Here is a 17,046-nt window from a genome sequence, read left to right on the forward strand (position 1 = left end):
CATTGCCTTATTCACAGAACAATACATTAGTTATTAATGTATGACTGAAATAATAGTGCTTCGTGCAGATTTACTTTATCCAATCGGAATTGCACAATGATAAAAAAAAATTGCAAGGTATAATGTTCTTATTTACAGAGAAAAAGAGTTGAAAGGACTTAACGCTAACAAACATTTTCTTTAAACAGACATACATTTATTCTAATTTATGGAAGAAAGAAATAATTTGCGGAGCAGTATATTTATTAAGGTTACATATTTGTACAAAAGAATGTAAATACAATCGGGTCTGTCTTCAGAAAGGACGTGCTTTTAGCCACAAATTACACTGCTTCTTTTCGCTGTCTTTCATGAAGAATCCTGGTTTTGTTTTGATGCATGAAATACCTGAAACAAAAATCCAAAAATATTTAAAATGTTACATTTTAAAATATTTAACATTTTTTAGATTAAATGGACAAAATCTGTTCGGTCAGGTATGGACTTTTGGGTTTCTGGTAGAAAAATGATGAATTAAAAAAAAGTGTTTGTTGATGCTGAACAACTCGAAACGTATTACTATGCAAAAGTAAGTGGGTACCCACTGGCGTTCGAGGTACCATGGGGTACCTAATATGTCTGCATTTTTAGATATGTGGAAATATATGTCTCTAAAATGTAAAGAACTGATATCTGTTTAGTACAGAAAACCGCAACTCGGTAAGCCTTATGGATACCGAGGTATGGGAAAATAAAGGACAACACCATAGAAGTGTGAGTTTTGCGTACTAGATTGTGCAGTTTCGAATACGTAATTACTGAGGGCTAACAACAACCTCAAAAGTAGTTTCAATTCAATACACTACACACACGTCCTTATGGGGGTTTTCGGATACTATGGCATTCGCAGACCTCCCATTTCTAAACATTCTAAAATATATCTTAATACACTTATAAAGAACGTTACAGGTGTGTGTTTACCGAAACCGCAAGTCGGTACGTTTAACAGTTACCGAAATACGGTGACATAAATAGGAACACCATAGGTATGTGGGGCTTCCATACTTGACAGTAGTTTAGAAAATTAATGAAAATATGACTAATGGCTATCAAGATATTGTCAAATAAAGGGAGGACCCACACAGTTATGGGGTTTTCGTGTTAGCTGGTAAAATTTCCGAAACCGATCATGAAATCTGAATAAGCACCAGTAGCAATTTCATCCTAAAGTAACTGGGTATTTCCATGGGGTTTTAGAACATCATTTGTCTAAAAAGATTAAGTTTTAAAAGCTTTGGAAAATATAATTTGACATTTGTAAAGAGTATTAGAAAAGAGAATAGAGTTACCCAAAACTTTCAGCCAGTACATCTTACAGCTAGAGAGACACCGTGAAATAAAAGAGTATTAGATCTTGAAATTTCATAAAACAACTTTTGATCTTAATAAAAGTTAAATAAGATGGTACTTACATGGGTTAAGTGAGTACCTCACACTCGTCAGGGCAATTCCGATCGAAAGATTAATTCAGCTCGAAGTTTTCTTCGGGTAAATCCAAGCGTGATAATTCCTAGCGTACAAAAAGAATGAAAATTCTTTGTCAATATCTAATATAGCAACCGAGATATAAGTAATTATGTATTTTACGACGTCGTAAAAATGGAGACCCACATTGCTGTTGAGTCTTTGTTTGTACTGTTGAGTCTTTGCTGTAAGAAGAAGAAATTTCAGAAAACTACCGTATATACCTTAATAGACAATTAAATGGGTGCAGGCACGGTGGCTTAGTGGTAGAGTGCGTACCTTTGGTGTATTGGGTCCCTGGTTTGATCCGTGTCCAAGTCAGTTTGTAGTCCACATTGTATTCGTGGGTATTCTCGGGGTACTCCCGTTTCCTCCCACCTTTACACTCCATCAATTCTATCATCAACATTCACTTGCCTTAATTTCATTTTAAAATTAAATGGGCAGTTAAGTGTGATCGTATCTCTGTGGATTAAGAGAATACTCCAGTGTAGTTTCTGCAAAACATACTAGGTACACACCCCACCACTAAGTGATTTAATTGTATATTAAGGTATATACAGTAGGTTTTTGAATTTCTTTCTTATAGCAAAGACCCAGAAGTACAAATCCTTAAAGATCTCTATTTTTACGTCATAAAATAAATTACTCGTTATATTTTGGTTACTATATTAGATATTCACAGGGAATTTTCACTCTTTTACACAGCTCGATGAACCTTTGGAACTGCCTGAAGAAAAACTAGAACTAATCTTTCCATCGAAATTGTACTGAGGTACTCACTTAACCCATAGAAATACCATCTTATTTAATTTTGTTGGGACCAATAATTTTTCCGAAGTTTCAACATCTCATACTCTTTTATTTCACGGTGTTTCTCTATATGTTAGATGTACTAGCTGCAAGTTTTAGGTAAATACATATTTCTAATACTCTTTACAAATGTTAAGTTATATTTTCAAAAGCTTTTAAATTTAATCTTGGTAGACTGTAAGATGTTCTAACACCCCATGGAAATATCTAATTACTTGAAGATGGAATTGCTACTGGTGTTTATTAACTTTCCATGACCGGTTTCGGAAATTTTATCATCTAATACGAAAATCCCATACCTGTATTGGTCCTCTCTTTATTTGACAATATCTTGATAGCCGTTAGCATATTTGAATTCATTTTCCAAATTGTATCTTCAAGTATGCAAGCCCCACATACATATCGTGTCGCTCTTTATTTTCCCATATCTCGGTATCCGTAAGGCTTACCGAGTTGCAGTTTTCGGTAAACAAATATCAGTTCTTTACATTTTAGACACATGCATTTCCATATATCTAAAATGCAGAAATTAGGTACCGCATAGTACCCCTCTACCCCATTGGGGTACCCACTTACTTTTGCATACCAGGGCAAAAACACCAGTGGTCGTTACTTTAAGGTTGAAAACATACTCTTTTGTCTCTTCTGTGAGCACCGTGAATCGGTCGGAGCTGTACCATAGTTGGAAAGAGACACTAATCCTTCCTATATATGACCATGTAGTCAGAATTCAAAATCGAATAGCCGTTGAAGGAAAAACAATATTTTAAAATCCCTTGTATTGCACCGGTAGTAGTCATCTCAAAATCGAAATGTTCCAGTGGTAGTTAGGGTTTTGTACCAGTGTTCGTCACTCAAATAACTTGACATAATTTATTCAGAAACGCACTGTTTACCAGTGTTTAAAATTAAGAATAGAGTATAAAGTACTAATCTTAATAACTGTGCATCACTTTTGGCACTCAAGAAAATAAAAAAGTTTTTACATACTTTTTAAAGCAATTTCAGTAAGAAAAATGTTAACTGAATTCAAAAGTTAACTGTATATTATTTTAACGTTAAGAGTACAATATTAATTACTATGTTTAATAACTATAGTGACTTTAAGCACTCAAGAATGAAAATAAACATGTTTGTACATACATTTTTAATACAATTTGAGAAACAAAATAAGTTAACCGAATTCAAAACTTAATTATATATCACCTTAAGATTAAGAATGGACTATAAAATACTGAGGTTAATAATAATGCATTACCTAAGAATGAAAACAAAAATGTTTTTAACTACCTATATTGTATTTACATGTTGTTATTTCTCATTAACATGCTTTTTGATAACGCACGATATGGGCTAGGGGTACGCACGAGAAATGATTTGAGACTGTCACCTCTCGCAAAGGTGTCGCGAAAGTTGTCTCGTCTCGAAAACTGTATCTGTTTCTATTGGAAGAGCTATGTCTCGTCTCGAATTTCGTAACAAAAATTCGTTACACATGCAGTTTTGTGTAAAAAGTGAAATGTATAAATACAGGAGAGAAAACATTGCAAACAAACATTATGTTAGTATGTTGAACATACTTTTTTGTATGTGGTGCAAAACATCTTCATCTATGGGGTTACTTTGCACCAAAGTTTATATGGAATGAAATCTTTGAGTTTTACGTTCCACGCTTTTGCCGGGTATGCTAAAGGAGACTATAATCATGAGAATGAATGAAATAGTAGAATGAAAACTGTGACAGAAAACGGGAAAACCCCGAGAAAACCACACACAGTGTTTGTCCAACACAAAGCCCATTTGGCACGTGCTGGGATCGATCCAGGAACTCCACACAGGAGAGGTGAACGCTCCATCACTGAGCTACCACGTCCCCAAAAACACAACCTCAGAATATACTTCATATAGAGTAGAAATGAAATGAAATCTTTGAGTTTTACGTCCCACGATTATGCCGGTTAGGCTAAAGGAGACGGTTATGATGAGTAATGAATGAAATGGTGGAATGAAGAAAGTGGGAGGAAACGGGACAACCCCGAGAAAACCCACGCACACGGTGTTTGTCCACCACAAAGTTCACTTGGCGGGGACTGGGATCGAACCCAGGACCCCAAGCACCAGAGGTGAACGCTCCACCACTGAGCCACCGCGACCCCTCATATAGAGTAGAAGTAACAAGATGTAAAAAAAAAAAAAAAAAATGGCCCGTCTGGAGGACATGTAAGCTAAACACCAATACAATTGTTACAGATTTATTTACTTGCACTATTTAGGCTGAACATCGCAACACCAATATCATTATGTCACATCCTTTCAAAACTATGCTAACTGCAACGTAGACCTGCTTTGCTTCGTAATGTCCAAATAGTTGATTACTGTGCTCGAAAGCAGGCAAGTAGCATACAAATTTATGATGTTGAAGGAGTTATTTTTCACAGCTATGGAGAAAAGACATGAAAACGAAAAATAAAAAGAAATCTTTGTTTTGCGTCCTACGGTTATGCTATGTATGCTGACAGTCACAAATGAGTATTGAAAATTGATGATCTTGGAATACGATTTGGTGGAATAATGAGGGGGGGGGGGAATAGACATTGATTAAATATAAAATTGAAAAGAAATAAGGGCCTGACGCTCAAATATTTATCTATCTGGCAGCCATCTTGATCCCTCTAAAATATCATGAAGTACTTGATTGATTCTAAACCCAATAATAGTAATAGTAATTATAACAATAAACACAGAATATACCTAGATATAATTTACGCACCTTAAAGTGTAGAAAGTAATGATTGTAATCCTCAGCATTCCAATAGACCTTTGATTTCTCCAAATGAAGATTCGGATATCTTGTTTCTTCTCAAGCAATAATGGGGTACAATAATCAGTTGCAGTCCAAAGCAAAGTCACTAAGTTAAGCATGAATATAAAAGATTTTGTGTTAAATATTTCAATGTAAATTTCATGAAATAGAATTCATTAGTTAGTTACATACAAACTCTTACGCATTTAAGTCAGAATCTACTTGTAATAACTTGTAAATTTAAACAAACTAAATTATACCACAGTTATAGGGACATCAAACATATATTCCATAAGATATATAAGGTGTCTCAAAAGTCCCCTGACATAAAGTAACTCGATTATTATCAGAGTTACAACAAAATGTAATTGGGAAACCGTCTCCAAATATGTTGTTTCCAATGTAAGTTGAAGGAATTTTCAAAATCGGATGAGCCGTTTGCCTGTACACTCTTTATGCGTCCAATGTTAAATGAAAATGCAACGTTGCCATTTACCTGGACCCACAACATAAGTGAATGAAGTTACTGATTTTTATGCTAACATGTCGATGGCTAGCCCCCATTTCAAACAGTAACTTTATTCACATATGTTGTGGGTCCAGGTAAATGGTAACATTGCATTTTCATTCCACATTGGGCGCATAAAGAGTACAGCCCAAACGGCTCCTCCGATTTAAAAAGTGTTCACTTTTGATTGAAAACAACATATTTAGAAATGGTTTTTCCTCTTACGTTTTGTTGTAACTCTAACTGTCAGAGGACTTTCGAAACACCCTGTATACATCATACGAAGTTCCTTTCTAAATTCTACACGGGTGTAGTTTAATTGAATGTGAGATGGGTGATACACATTAGGCCGTTTGGGAATACTCTCACAGACGGCCGCCATTTTGGATTAAATTTGTTTGTTATAAACTGGTGGGTAATGTGATATATATATGGCCACGGGCTAGAATTTTCTCAGTATGTCAAATATGCAATCAGATTCCATGGAGCTTAATTTGGTGAAAAGTTATTGCCAATTGAATGTTGTATTTACCTCTTTTTTCTAGATGTAGAACCATACCGTTAGCACGTGAGGAATGCATCGAAATATTCAAACTGTGGAGCGGGAGGAGTGCCTGTACAGTGGTTACCGATTGCAAACAGAATCATCCACAATATGACTGTGTTACATGTTGCAGTGTCACAGTAATTAACTAAATTTGAGGAGACGGGCACATTCGTGGACATACGTCGTAGCGGACGATCGTAGACAGCTACAGATGAAGCAACGCCTACGGCAGTGCTGACTTCTTTCTCGATGTGGCCCCAGAGGAGCACACGTCATTTATTAATGCAATGTGGGTTGAGTCATAGGGTCTGCGCGTGTATAAGTGCATCCGTACAAGGTGCAAATGAAGCAGCATCTCCACGAGAACGATGTTGATCGCCAAGTGCAGTGAGTAATTATGGTTAACATTTTTATGCAAATACTCTTTTCAGATGAAGCTGACCTCTACGTAAATGGGAAGGTTAATAGGCAGAACATGCACAATCGGTCACCTGACAACCCCGCGTGCAAGACCCCTCCAATATGACCAGCGCAAAGAAAATTAATTATGGTGTTGGCAGACAAATGAGGAATACGTCTAATCAGTCACTTTTTCATTCCATAAAATTAACTGCGGAATAATACCTCACGCTCGTACAGGGATAGATATTGCGAGCTGCGATGCCCGAGGATGGTACATTCTCGCAGTTTTTTCAACACCATGGCGCTTTCTTCATTATGGATTCGTATTGCGTCACTACTTGAACAATTCTCTAGAACATGGGTTGATCGACGAGAGGCAGTTGAATGGCTGCTCGATCACCGGACCTAACGCTGTTCAATTTCTAGCTAAGTGGAAAAGTTAAGGCTATGGTTTGTGCAGTAAATATTCATAATTTTTATCATCTAGAACAAAGTATCGCCATCATATGTGCACAAATTTGACCCTATATCCTACTTTGTGTCCACAGCAATTGGAAGAAGCTTCTGCAAATGTTTATTGCTCAGTAGGAACATGTGGAACATATACTATAACCAGGGGTAAAAGTGGACCTGAAAAGGTGGGGGGACGGTAGGTAGCGGCATCATTCCACGCCGTTCCTCCTGCCTATCTCTGCCCATTGTACCATTTTAGGATCTGGGGGACGCCCTACATATTTTTCGAGGTGGGGAACTGCGTCCCCCGCGTTCCCCCTCGCTTTTACCCCTGACTATAACAGGAAAATGTGTTCGAAGTGGGAAAAATCAGAGGCGGTGTGTTTTATTACGATTTTGACTCGACATATCGGCTATCTAAATGTTCAAATGCAGTGAGGTGTGAAGCCTACAAGATTGCATTTCTATTTACATAATGTCTGAAAACCACTGGAAAGCTTCTTTTAGTTACGGAGGAAAAACGGAGAGACTGATCCATCCATCGTGAACAATTTTCTGGAAAAAAATAAATAAAAATAGCCCTTACCTTGTATCAGAGAATTATACACGAAAGTGCTCAAAAACCGACTTTTAATATTAACAATTTCCAGCGGGAAAACTCCTGGACCACACACTCGAATGAGGGGTATTTCAAACTAACGTAAGATCTGCCCCCACAGCAATCCCCTAAATCCGCCCATGCTCAAAACACGACGCTTATAAGAATTCAGATAAGAATACACATACATACATACGAAAGAAACAATTCAATACGGCACATCAAAATATAAACTAGATGAACTTCTTTGAAAACACCTCATTTTACAAACAAAAGGTAGAAAAAGGTAAAAATGTCAGTATTGTCAACTTAGAATCTACATAAGAAATAAAATCTTTTTATGTGCAAAGCTATTCGTCAATACGTATAAAAAATGGATTTATTAATGGTATTTAGCATTTATTCTTCCGTGAAGGTATATCTTGATCACTAAAAAAACCAGAAACGGTATGTCTCTATCACTGGAAAAAAAAAAAAAAAAAAAAAACAGAAGGGTATGACATACCACTACATATAGTCTCACTTGGTTCACTGCCAATATCATTTCACCAGAATAAGTTACATGATATCTGATTGCATATTTGACATCCTCAGAACATTTTAGTGCATGGCCATGTATCACACTACCCACTTATCGTCCGTATTACAATTTCGAATCTAAGATGGCGACCGTCCGCGTGATGTAATCCGAAAGTATCCCTCTGGGCCTAATGTGTATCTCTTATCTCGCAATCAATGAAACTACATCCCTGTAGTTTTCAGAAAGGATGACAAGGGACTTCTGATGCATCCTGTATATAATAGTTGTATCAATAATGACGGGTATACCGGCTAGGCTAAAGGAGACGCTGATGATGATATAATGAATGAAATGGTGGAATGAAGAAAGTGGGAGGAAACGGGAGAACCCCGAGAAAACCCACTCACACGGTGTTTGTCCACCACAAAGTTTACTTGGCGCGAGCTGGGATCAAACCAATGACCCCAAACACCAGAGGTGAACGCTCTACCACTGAGCCATCGAGGCCCGACAGGAATATTTGTTGAAGTCTACTGTCTTCTTCAGTACCAAGGTTACACAAAAATGAGCCTATGGTTTTGATGGAATTCGAACCAACATTATATGTATACTCTCTCAGCGAGAATCAAAGCTGGCACCAAGTTTACATATGCGCGCGCATTGTATTTTACTTATATAGCTCACAGAGCTATGGGCGAGCAAGCAAGGCACGTGCCCCGGGCGTGTGGTTGGAGGGGCTACTAAAAGAGAGGTTATATATTAGTACTTTTCCATTTTGGTGTTTAATACTTTTCATCAGAGTGCGAAATCATGAAATCAAAGTAGGGGAGACTGAAGGACTGAAGAGAGCGAGAGAGAGAGGGGGGGGGGGAAAGCTGGGCAGTCTTACACTTCAAAGAATTGTAGTGAAATGAGAAGGTCAGAATTCAAGATGACATTCGGATGCTTGGCACGAAGAAAAACATTGCAAGCGATTTTGAAAAAAAAAAAGAAAGAAAGAAAGAAAGAAAACTTAAATAATGTGATATATTTTGTAGGCTTTGGATATGTATGTTTTAGTTGGCATCAACAATTATTGGTGTGTTTTGTCACAATTGACAGTTTAGCGAGAGACTAGGCTAACTGACAATTTTAACTTTCTGAAAGAAAAGGAAACAAATGAAAACAGCACGTTACAAAGGATACGTCTGATATTCATAGTTTGGCTTAGTATACAACAGGGGTGGATCCAGGATGGACTACTGGGGGGCGGTGGGTTGTAATGCCACTACTTACAAGATAGAGCTACCTTTAAGAGATTCAACTCTGGGTGGGTTTTATTTTATATTAAAATACACAAAGTTTCCTCTTCTTGGGGGAGATAGACCCTCCCTGGATCCGCCCCTGTCTCAGGACAAGCCACACAGACAAGTGGTTGAGGCAAAGGTCAATTAATGACATTAGTATGCTGTTCCGTCAAAATCTCAATCTTGACCTGGATGTAAGTTAGCCTGGTCTCTCACTGAACCCCTCAATTGAATGTTTAATATGTAAATTAGACACTTCTACATCACAAACAGTAGATATAATCTACCTTATTCTACGTTTTTAAATGCATTTCTATAACTGATTGTAACTTTAAAGGTTCTCGTGAAGATTAGCTGGCGGAGGTTACCTAACATAGCCATGAGTTATCAAATTAACAGTTGTGCTTCGTGGGTGATGATAATGATCCTGAGGTTAGATGTTAAATTGTACTCGAGAGCGGAACAAGGGCTGATCTTATTCGGTCTCAGACGGGGCATGGAATGGAACGAATATGAAAATAAGGTTGCTGTAATAGTTTTTCATAGGGTTTGTAAGATTTTCGAAACACTTGGCAATTTTTTTTTATCAAGACTTGACATTTTTTTAAGAAAAAAATCAAGACTTGGCAATTTCAAGTTTCATCCCCTTCCCAATCTTATAATGCTCGCTACGCCGCTGTAAGCAATACATATTTTCGACAATATTCGTTGTTCATCTGTTTCCGCTGGGTTCCAACGTGGTGAGCTGCATATGGGACTTTTAATAGTGTTATTATAATGAGAAAGAATTGCAAATTATGTTCATGTTCCTAAAAGAGGGAAATTGAAAGAGAAATTAAATTAAAAATAAATAAGGGAGAGAAAAGTAATTACTTGAAAATAAAAATAAAGTCTTTGAGTTTAATGTCCCACGATTATGCTGTTAGGCTAAGGGAGTCGGTGATTAAAGCAAGTTAATGATTATGGAATATTTGGTGAAATGAGAAAGTGGGAGGAAACCAAGTCCCCGAGAAAACCTACGAGCACGTATATGAAAATGAAGTAAAACATACATTGGCCTATGCTTTCTTTGTCTAGCAGAGTCATAGTTTGGAATCGAAAATGTGTTTTGAATCCTTGTATTTAGAGATTGAGAGTGTAAGTAACGAAATCACTTAATACATCCATTAAGATTTCGGAAAGCGAAATCTAAATTTAGGTAAGCTAACTCCATGTATTAACTGCTTGCATCCGCTTCGTACATTGTTCGAAGGGTCACGAAACAAATCACCTCATTTAGTCTACACACAGGCCCGTAGTCAAGGGGGGGATAGGGCGGGCTCAGCCCCCCTAAATTTTTTGTAGCCCCCTAACTAAAATCATAGTTTGAATTAACAGGGGATGCCGGGGAAACTCCCCTTCGGTAAAAATTTATGTCCGGCTCGTATCACAGAAGTAACATAACATCCCTGTCTGGGATAAATTTTCGCCTTCTACATTTACAGTAACAATACATAAGTATCACCCTCTCGTTCGAAAGTTTAATTCGAACACTGACTGTAATGTTGGAAGAAATTGTATTTCCAAATGTACTTTACAGTGCTAAATTAAAATTTACTTTTATTATCCTCATTTAAAGTATTGGCCTATTTATGCGCTACGCTTCTTTGAATTACTAATATTTCTTTGAGCGTGAGACTTTTTTTTTTAATGCTTCATGTGCAAATGACCCTCGCTGCAGGAGAAAAATAATTTATGGTTATTCTATCGGCAAACATGCATTTGTGTTCAGAAACATCATACTTTTACCTTAATCTGCGGACGAAGAGTTTACTTCTTCCTGTCCTTTTTGGAATTTACAACTGAAAACATCCTTTTGCTGTGAGTCATTGGGTTTCGGTCAATATGCGAGAGATTGAAAAGACAGCATCCATCAACAGGGGGTCGCAACTGCTTCGCTCTAATAACCACACAGGTGTATGGGTTTGTTTTGTGTATATTGGACATGGAGAGAGGAAGGGGGGGGGGATTTTGACTACGTTTTATGTCACGTGATAACGGAGTAAGAAAAGTTTCATTTTCTGAATTCTATTTACTCTTGTTGTATTGTGAGTTGAACATAGTTATAATTGAAAGTTGATCGATGCTGGTTTCTGAAGATGCACCGAAGTTGACTTGAAGAATGAGAATTCTAGTGTAGCAGCAACTTGACTATTTGTTAAATAACTTGGAATAGGTAAGTAATATTTTTAATATATCTTTAAACTAAAGATAAGTTCGATTCACTTAATCTTTATCGGGGATGAATTATTAGATACTTATATTAAAATAATTTAATAATTGTTGCCAATCTTTGGTGCCAGAATCAAATGTTCATGCAGATCATCAGCCGTAAGCCTAATCATCCAAAGTTACTATTTTGTAAAAGAATACCTTGCAATCTTCTAGTATGTAAACAAAAAATGCAGCGGACTAAACGGAGGTAGTGGTTGCACTTATAGGAAAAACAGGATTTTCAATTAAAAATTGAACCTTATTGGATGATATGTATAATGCTTTATAAATTTGAAATTTGACCTTTGACTTAAAACGGTGTGTTGGGGAGTTTAGCGTCCCTCTTCACCAGAGAGGATATATAAACACGGGATCTATAGCTTAAAGTAACATCCAAATCACTATCGGTTTGAATCCGAGGAATCCCAGTAGGTTTGAGCCCGAAACCAGACGCGCCGAAGGCGAGCTCTGTACCCATGAGGCTACGGGGTAGCCCACAAAAGTAACAATTTGTTAATGTAGTTTCATTTTGAAGAAGAGATATCTTCAATAGAAATAAGTAAATAGCTGTTTAAATCATTAGTTCTTAACTTAAACTTTTTTAGTACTTACGAAAGCAACTGATCACAAATTCTTATTTGTACAATGTAAAGAAGAATTTCATGTATACTTTGATATGAATTGTGCTATACAAAGAAAATTTAATGAACTGTTACTTCTCTTATCAATTTCGTTTCGAGAAAGAAGGTAACTGAGCTAGAACAGGGAACTTTTTTGGAGTTATTTCTTATTTGAATACTCGAGTACCAAAACATAACAGATGATTTTTATTTAAACATGACTTTAGTAGCAATCGTCTTAAATGATTGTTAATAGTATGTTCCAAAGCGTCTAGAGCAGTGGTTCTCAAACTGGAGTCCGCGGACCCCGGGGATCCGCGTTACCCGGCTACGGGATCCACGAAGTCTAAAAATTGAAATGTGTTGTGATAAAATGGAACTCACAGCTGTTATGCAAAAAGTATTTTTTCAGTTACTAAAAAGAAAGCAATTAGAAATTATACCTACGTTTGTATATTTGAATATTTTCTTTACTAAATTAATGCCCTGGCCGCTCAACCGTTATATAGGATTACTTCAGGTGAGAGGAATACTTTCTTTGTTAGGGCATTATTTTTTCAAAATAGTTTACATTAATTGCACGACGCCACGAAATTTCCTGGATTTCATCTTCCAGTGGCGGAAAGCTCCCACCACTACCACCAATTTCAGGTTTCTTTTAAATTATATTGGAAGATAGATCGCAACAGAGAAACAAGAACGTTGCTCTTTGATTCAATCACTTTCAGTCAACAAACACACAACATTGGTTTATAACCTCTTTCTTTCCAGCAAAGATAAGAACAACTCTGAAACAATAATATAGAACTGTGGTCTTATTGTTGAAGCAAGTTTTTTTTTCCTCCTTTAATTTTCCATGAGTGATCAATTAAAAAAAAAAAACTTAAGACTTGCTGTATTGTTAAGCAACAAAGAGAAACTACACTGGATGTTGTTCTTTTTCTTCAATATCAAAATCATGTGATTAGATCATAAAAGCACGGTTTAACTGCCCTTCACATTTTCAAGTTTTTATTTTCAAGGATTTAAGTGTTACCACACACACCTCCACCTATAATAAAATACTTATTGCATTATTTTCTTGATCTTTTTCTTGTCAGTGGTAATTCTAATCAGTATATATATTTTTTAATACCATGTGAAATTTCCGATAACATTGCCAGGTGGTCCGCGTTATCGGAAAGTTTGAGAACCACTGGTCTAGAAGACTAAGCTGGTTGCTGTTTGGCGGGATATTAACAGATAGAACCAAATTTGACAAAATAAAAGTGATGTTTTTGTTGCCTTAGGTAACATGTTTCAGCTAACATGATTTGGTTAAGAATTTCAACAATACGTGTATTTCGTACGTTCCACAACGTCTTTTGTGAATACGATAATTCAGTGATTACTTTTTCATTCGATCAAAAACTAAAAAAACGAATATCCTGTACTAATTCTTTGGAAATTTTATTGATTGGTTCGTTCGGCGAACTATATTTTTTTAAAAAATATTCTTTTTATTTATTTGAAGAAGAGAAAACGAGAGAAATATTTTGTTGTCATAAATAAATAAAAAGGAAACACATAGTATTCTAGCTTTGAGGTGCAGTTGTACTAGCGCTATAGGGGAAAATTTTAATAATAATTGCTTCAGGCTGTAGTTTAGTTTTAAGAGCATAAGAAATTATTCATAATCAAACACAGAGACAGACATTATATATATATATATATATATATATATATATATATATATATATATATATATATATATATATATATATATATACGGTATAATGTCTTTCTGTCTCTGTATGTGTGCCCGCCCTAATTTACATTTAGCCCCCCCTAAATTCAGAGGCTGGCTACGGGCCTGTCTACACATACGGTACTAGCGTTATTACCTGCTTCGTTGGGTGAAAATAAGAAAATCAGTAATATGTTACGTTAGTCAGTCACTTTTTTTACTATTACGAAACGCTCTCTCATATCGGTTATTTTCGATCATTTGTAAGATCCGTCTCCCCTCTTTCCCTCCCCAAGTTGCTTGGCTGAATTTTGATTTAAATAGTATCGGAAGTGTCACTGTCCATTTCTGCGCCCCCGAAAACAATGGATTTAGATTAGGATTAGTTCACTTAACTTAGTAAGCCTACACAGCTTTGGCGCGGCTCGACTTGTTGGAAAGCAATCCAAAATCTAAACAAATATATCGATGTCACTGGGGTTTAGTAAAGTGTATCGTAAGTCAAGAAGATTGAGAATCACTGCCTCGATTATTCACTTCAATTAATTATCAAACTCCTTTAACCTGAAGTACATAATCGTGGAATGTTTAATTAAAATTATAATTTTATGGCATCTAGAAAATGCACATATCGTACATTACGTTACATTACCATTCAATCGCAATAGGTTATTACAGACATGTGGTTGGCTTGAAGCTTAGCGTCCTATTCAGCGCCAAGACTGTGTACTACCTACACCTACAGCATAATATGGAATCCTACTCGCATGATCTTCGATCAAGATTTGAATCAACGGGAGGATGAAGATTTTCCCTCTCGTCAAGTAATTTCCCCAACTCGCCAAAGAATTTCTCCCTTGTCGGGAAAATATTTTCCCTCATTTCATATTTTACATATTATATACTATATATTACATCTTGCATCACTGAGAAATAAAATGCTTGGATTGTATATCTGAAAAGTCGCCCCCTCCCCGCAGGCACGTAGCCACGATTTCGCAATACGGGAGGTCCGTGACGAAATACTGTGGTTATCACACCAGGGGTTCGATCAATCTAAACTATTTTACTGACAACATATCCATATTGATTTGTTAGGACAATAAAATGAGGATATGTTAGTAAGTATTTTAATTAAAGAATTATGAAGAAATCTTGCGTAAAAGAATAGAAAAAAGTATTGACAAAGACATAGTCTTCCGAGGTCATTCGAACTCGGTTCTTCTCGTCTTCTTTCTATTTCTCTTATCTTAGTTCAATGCCGTCAAGAATAGCAATGAGATCTCTTTCGGGAGTAAAGACATCCTATAAAATGGATTAGTGTTGCCGCGAAATTCAAAATGGTTCATATTATTGGCAATTCTGGGCATTGCTTAAGTTCTGACAGGCTATCTGAAAGAACCGGTTTATCGATCGTCATTTGTAGTCCATAGGGTTACTGGCGCAAATCCCGGGGGGATGAGGACATGTCCCCTCCAATCTTAGAAGTGGGGGGACTTTCCCCTCAATAATCCGATTTGAAATGCGTTTTTTGGAGAGAAATGTGATGATTTGTGTCCGATTGCCACAAAGGAAAGTAAGATGAAATTGATGTCCCCACCCCAGAATAAGCCTTAAATCTGCCCGCCTCACAATTTTGAAGACAACTCTGATCCTCCGCAGCATTGTTTTTCAACTTCATAAATATTTTGAACATTCTTAAAAAAAAATTATGAGAACTGTCTTACCCGTCCCTCCCAATGTTAAAGACAGATTTGCGCCGCTGCATACGGTTAACATGGAGCTAGATGGAATTTGGAATGTTCCATTACAATAATATCCAATTTCAACTTGATCCGCCCCCCCTTCTCCCGTTTCCTCCACACAAAGCTCCTCGTAAGAAAGAGTAACCAAAACGCTTATTGTAGCTTTATATTTTTGAGGCTGATTCATCTGTTTCTTTCTGTTTCATCTTTCCTTAATATTTTTCATTTCTGGATCCGAAGGGGGGGGTCTGGACCCACCCCTTGGCTACGTGCCTGCTTCCAGTAAAAAGCTTCATTCGAACCCTGAATCAAACAACTCCATCTGTAAAGCAGTGCTGAGTTGATTTTAATATCCTTTTCTGCAACGAGGCTGTATGAGACGTGGACTTACTGATTAGCATGGACTCCGAACCACTCCCGCCGGGAATCGAACGCGGGTCTCCCACACAAAAGGCGCGTACGCTAACCGCTTAGCCATGAAGGAGCTCATATCTAAAGCAGTGTAAGCAACAACAACAACAACAAAAAGAAACACACACACATACTAGAAGTTTGCGCAATTGGGGATCAAAACATTCTCAATGAAGTATGAGAAATAGTAAACGTCAATCAAAGTGGGCTTCTGCTTATTCTTTACTTCGTTAATACTTAATTCCTTCTAGAAATAGTGAAACAATACTATGAAGACACAGTACTTAAACATAATCGAAAGAATAAGACAAGGAAACAGAGTAATTTCCGACTAATTAAACTAGTCATATATACTATATCTAACTGTTACATTGTATTTCTTACCATATTACGAAAGCGATATAACTTTTTTACCAGCCATAGAAGCTGGACGCAATCCAATACTGCAATTTAGACGCTGTAACGAAAGCTGCAAGTCAAACGCCTGACACTCCGCCTGCCTGAAACTCTTCAAATAACTGTGTAATAGCTGTTTCAAGCGGCCTACAACTTATGACCTTGAAACTATGTGCTAGTAACCAAATTAATGCCAAGGTACGATACAAACACCCCAACTTGCCACAATGACGTCAACACAAGGAAAAAAAGAAAAACATCTAATTTTTGTTTCGAAAATTATGAAACAATAATAATAATAATGTAATTCCCAGAAACTCAAACATTAGTTAACTAGAGAACATAACAAGCAAAGCAAAACAAAACAAAACAAAAAGAACCTTAAACGTGAGCTCTCCCTGACTGAAAAACAAAAAGAAAAAGAAAAATAAAGAAAGAAAGGAAATAAATTTTGTTGCAAAT

General features: G+C 36.6%; 1 long non-coding RNA gene across 1 annotated transcript; it reads right to left on the reverse strand.

The window, feature by feature from the left end:
• Nucleotides 1-240: 240 nt before the first annotated feature.
• Nucleotides 241-16,823, reverse strand: LOC145667092 (uncharacterized). Its single transcript, XR_014127865.1, has 3 exons — nt 16,573-16,823; nt 5,087-5,225; nt 241-387 (listed from the first exon to the last, which is right to left on the reverse strand). It is a non-coding gene; the product is annotated as an uncharacterized LOC145667092 (long non-coding RNA).
• Nucleotides 16,824-17,046: the final 223 nt, after the last annotated feature.

This window comes from Thermobia domestica, chromosome 1, assembly GCF_964235325.1.
Source record: "Thermobia domestica chromosome 1, izTheDome1.hap1.1, whole genome shotgun sequence".
In the NCBI taxonomy this organism is placed as follows: Eukaryota; Metazoa; Arthropoda; class Insecta; order Zygentoma; family Lepismatidae; genus Thermobia; species Thermobia domestica.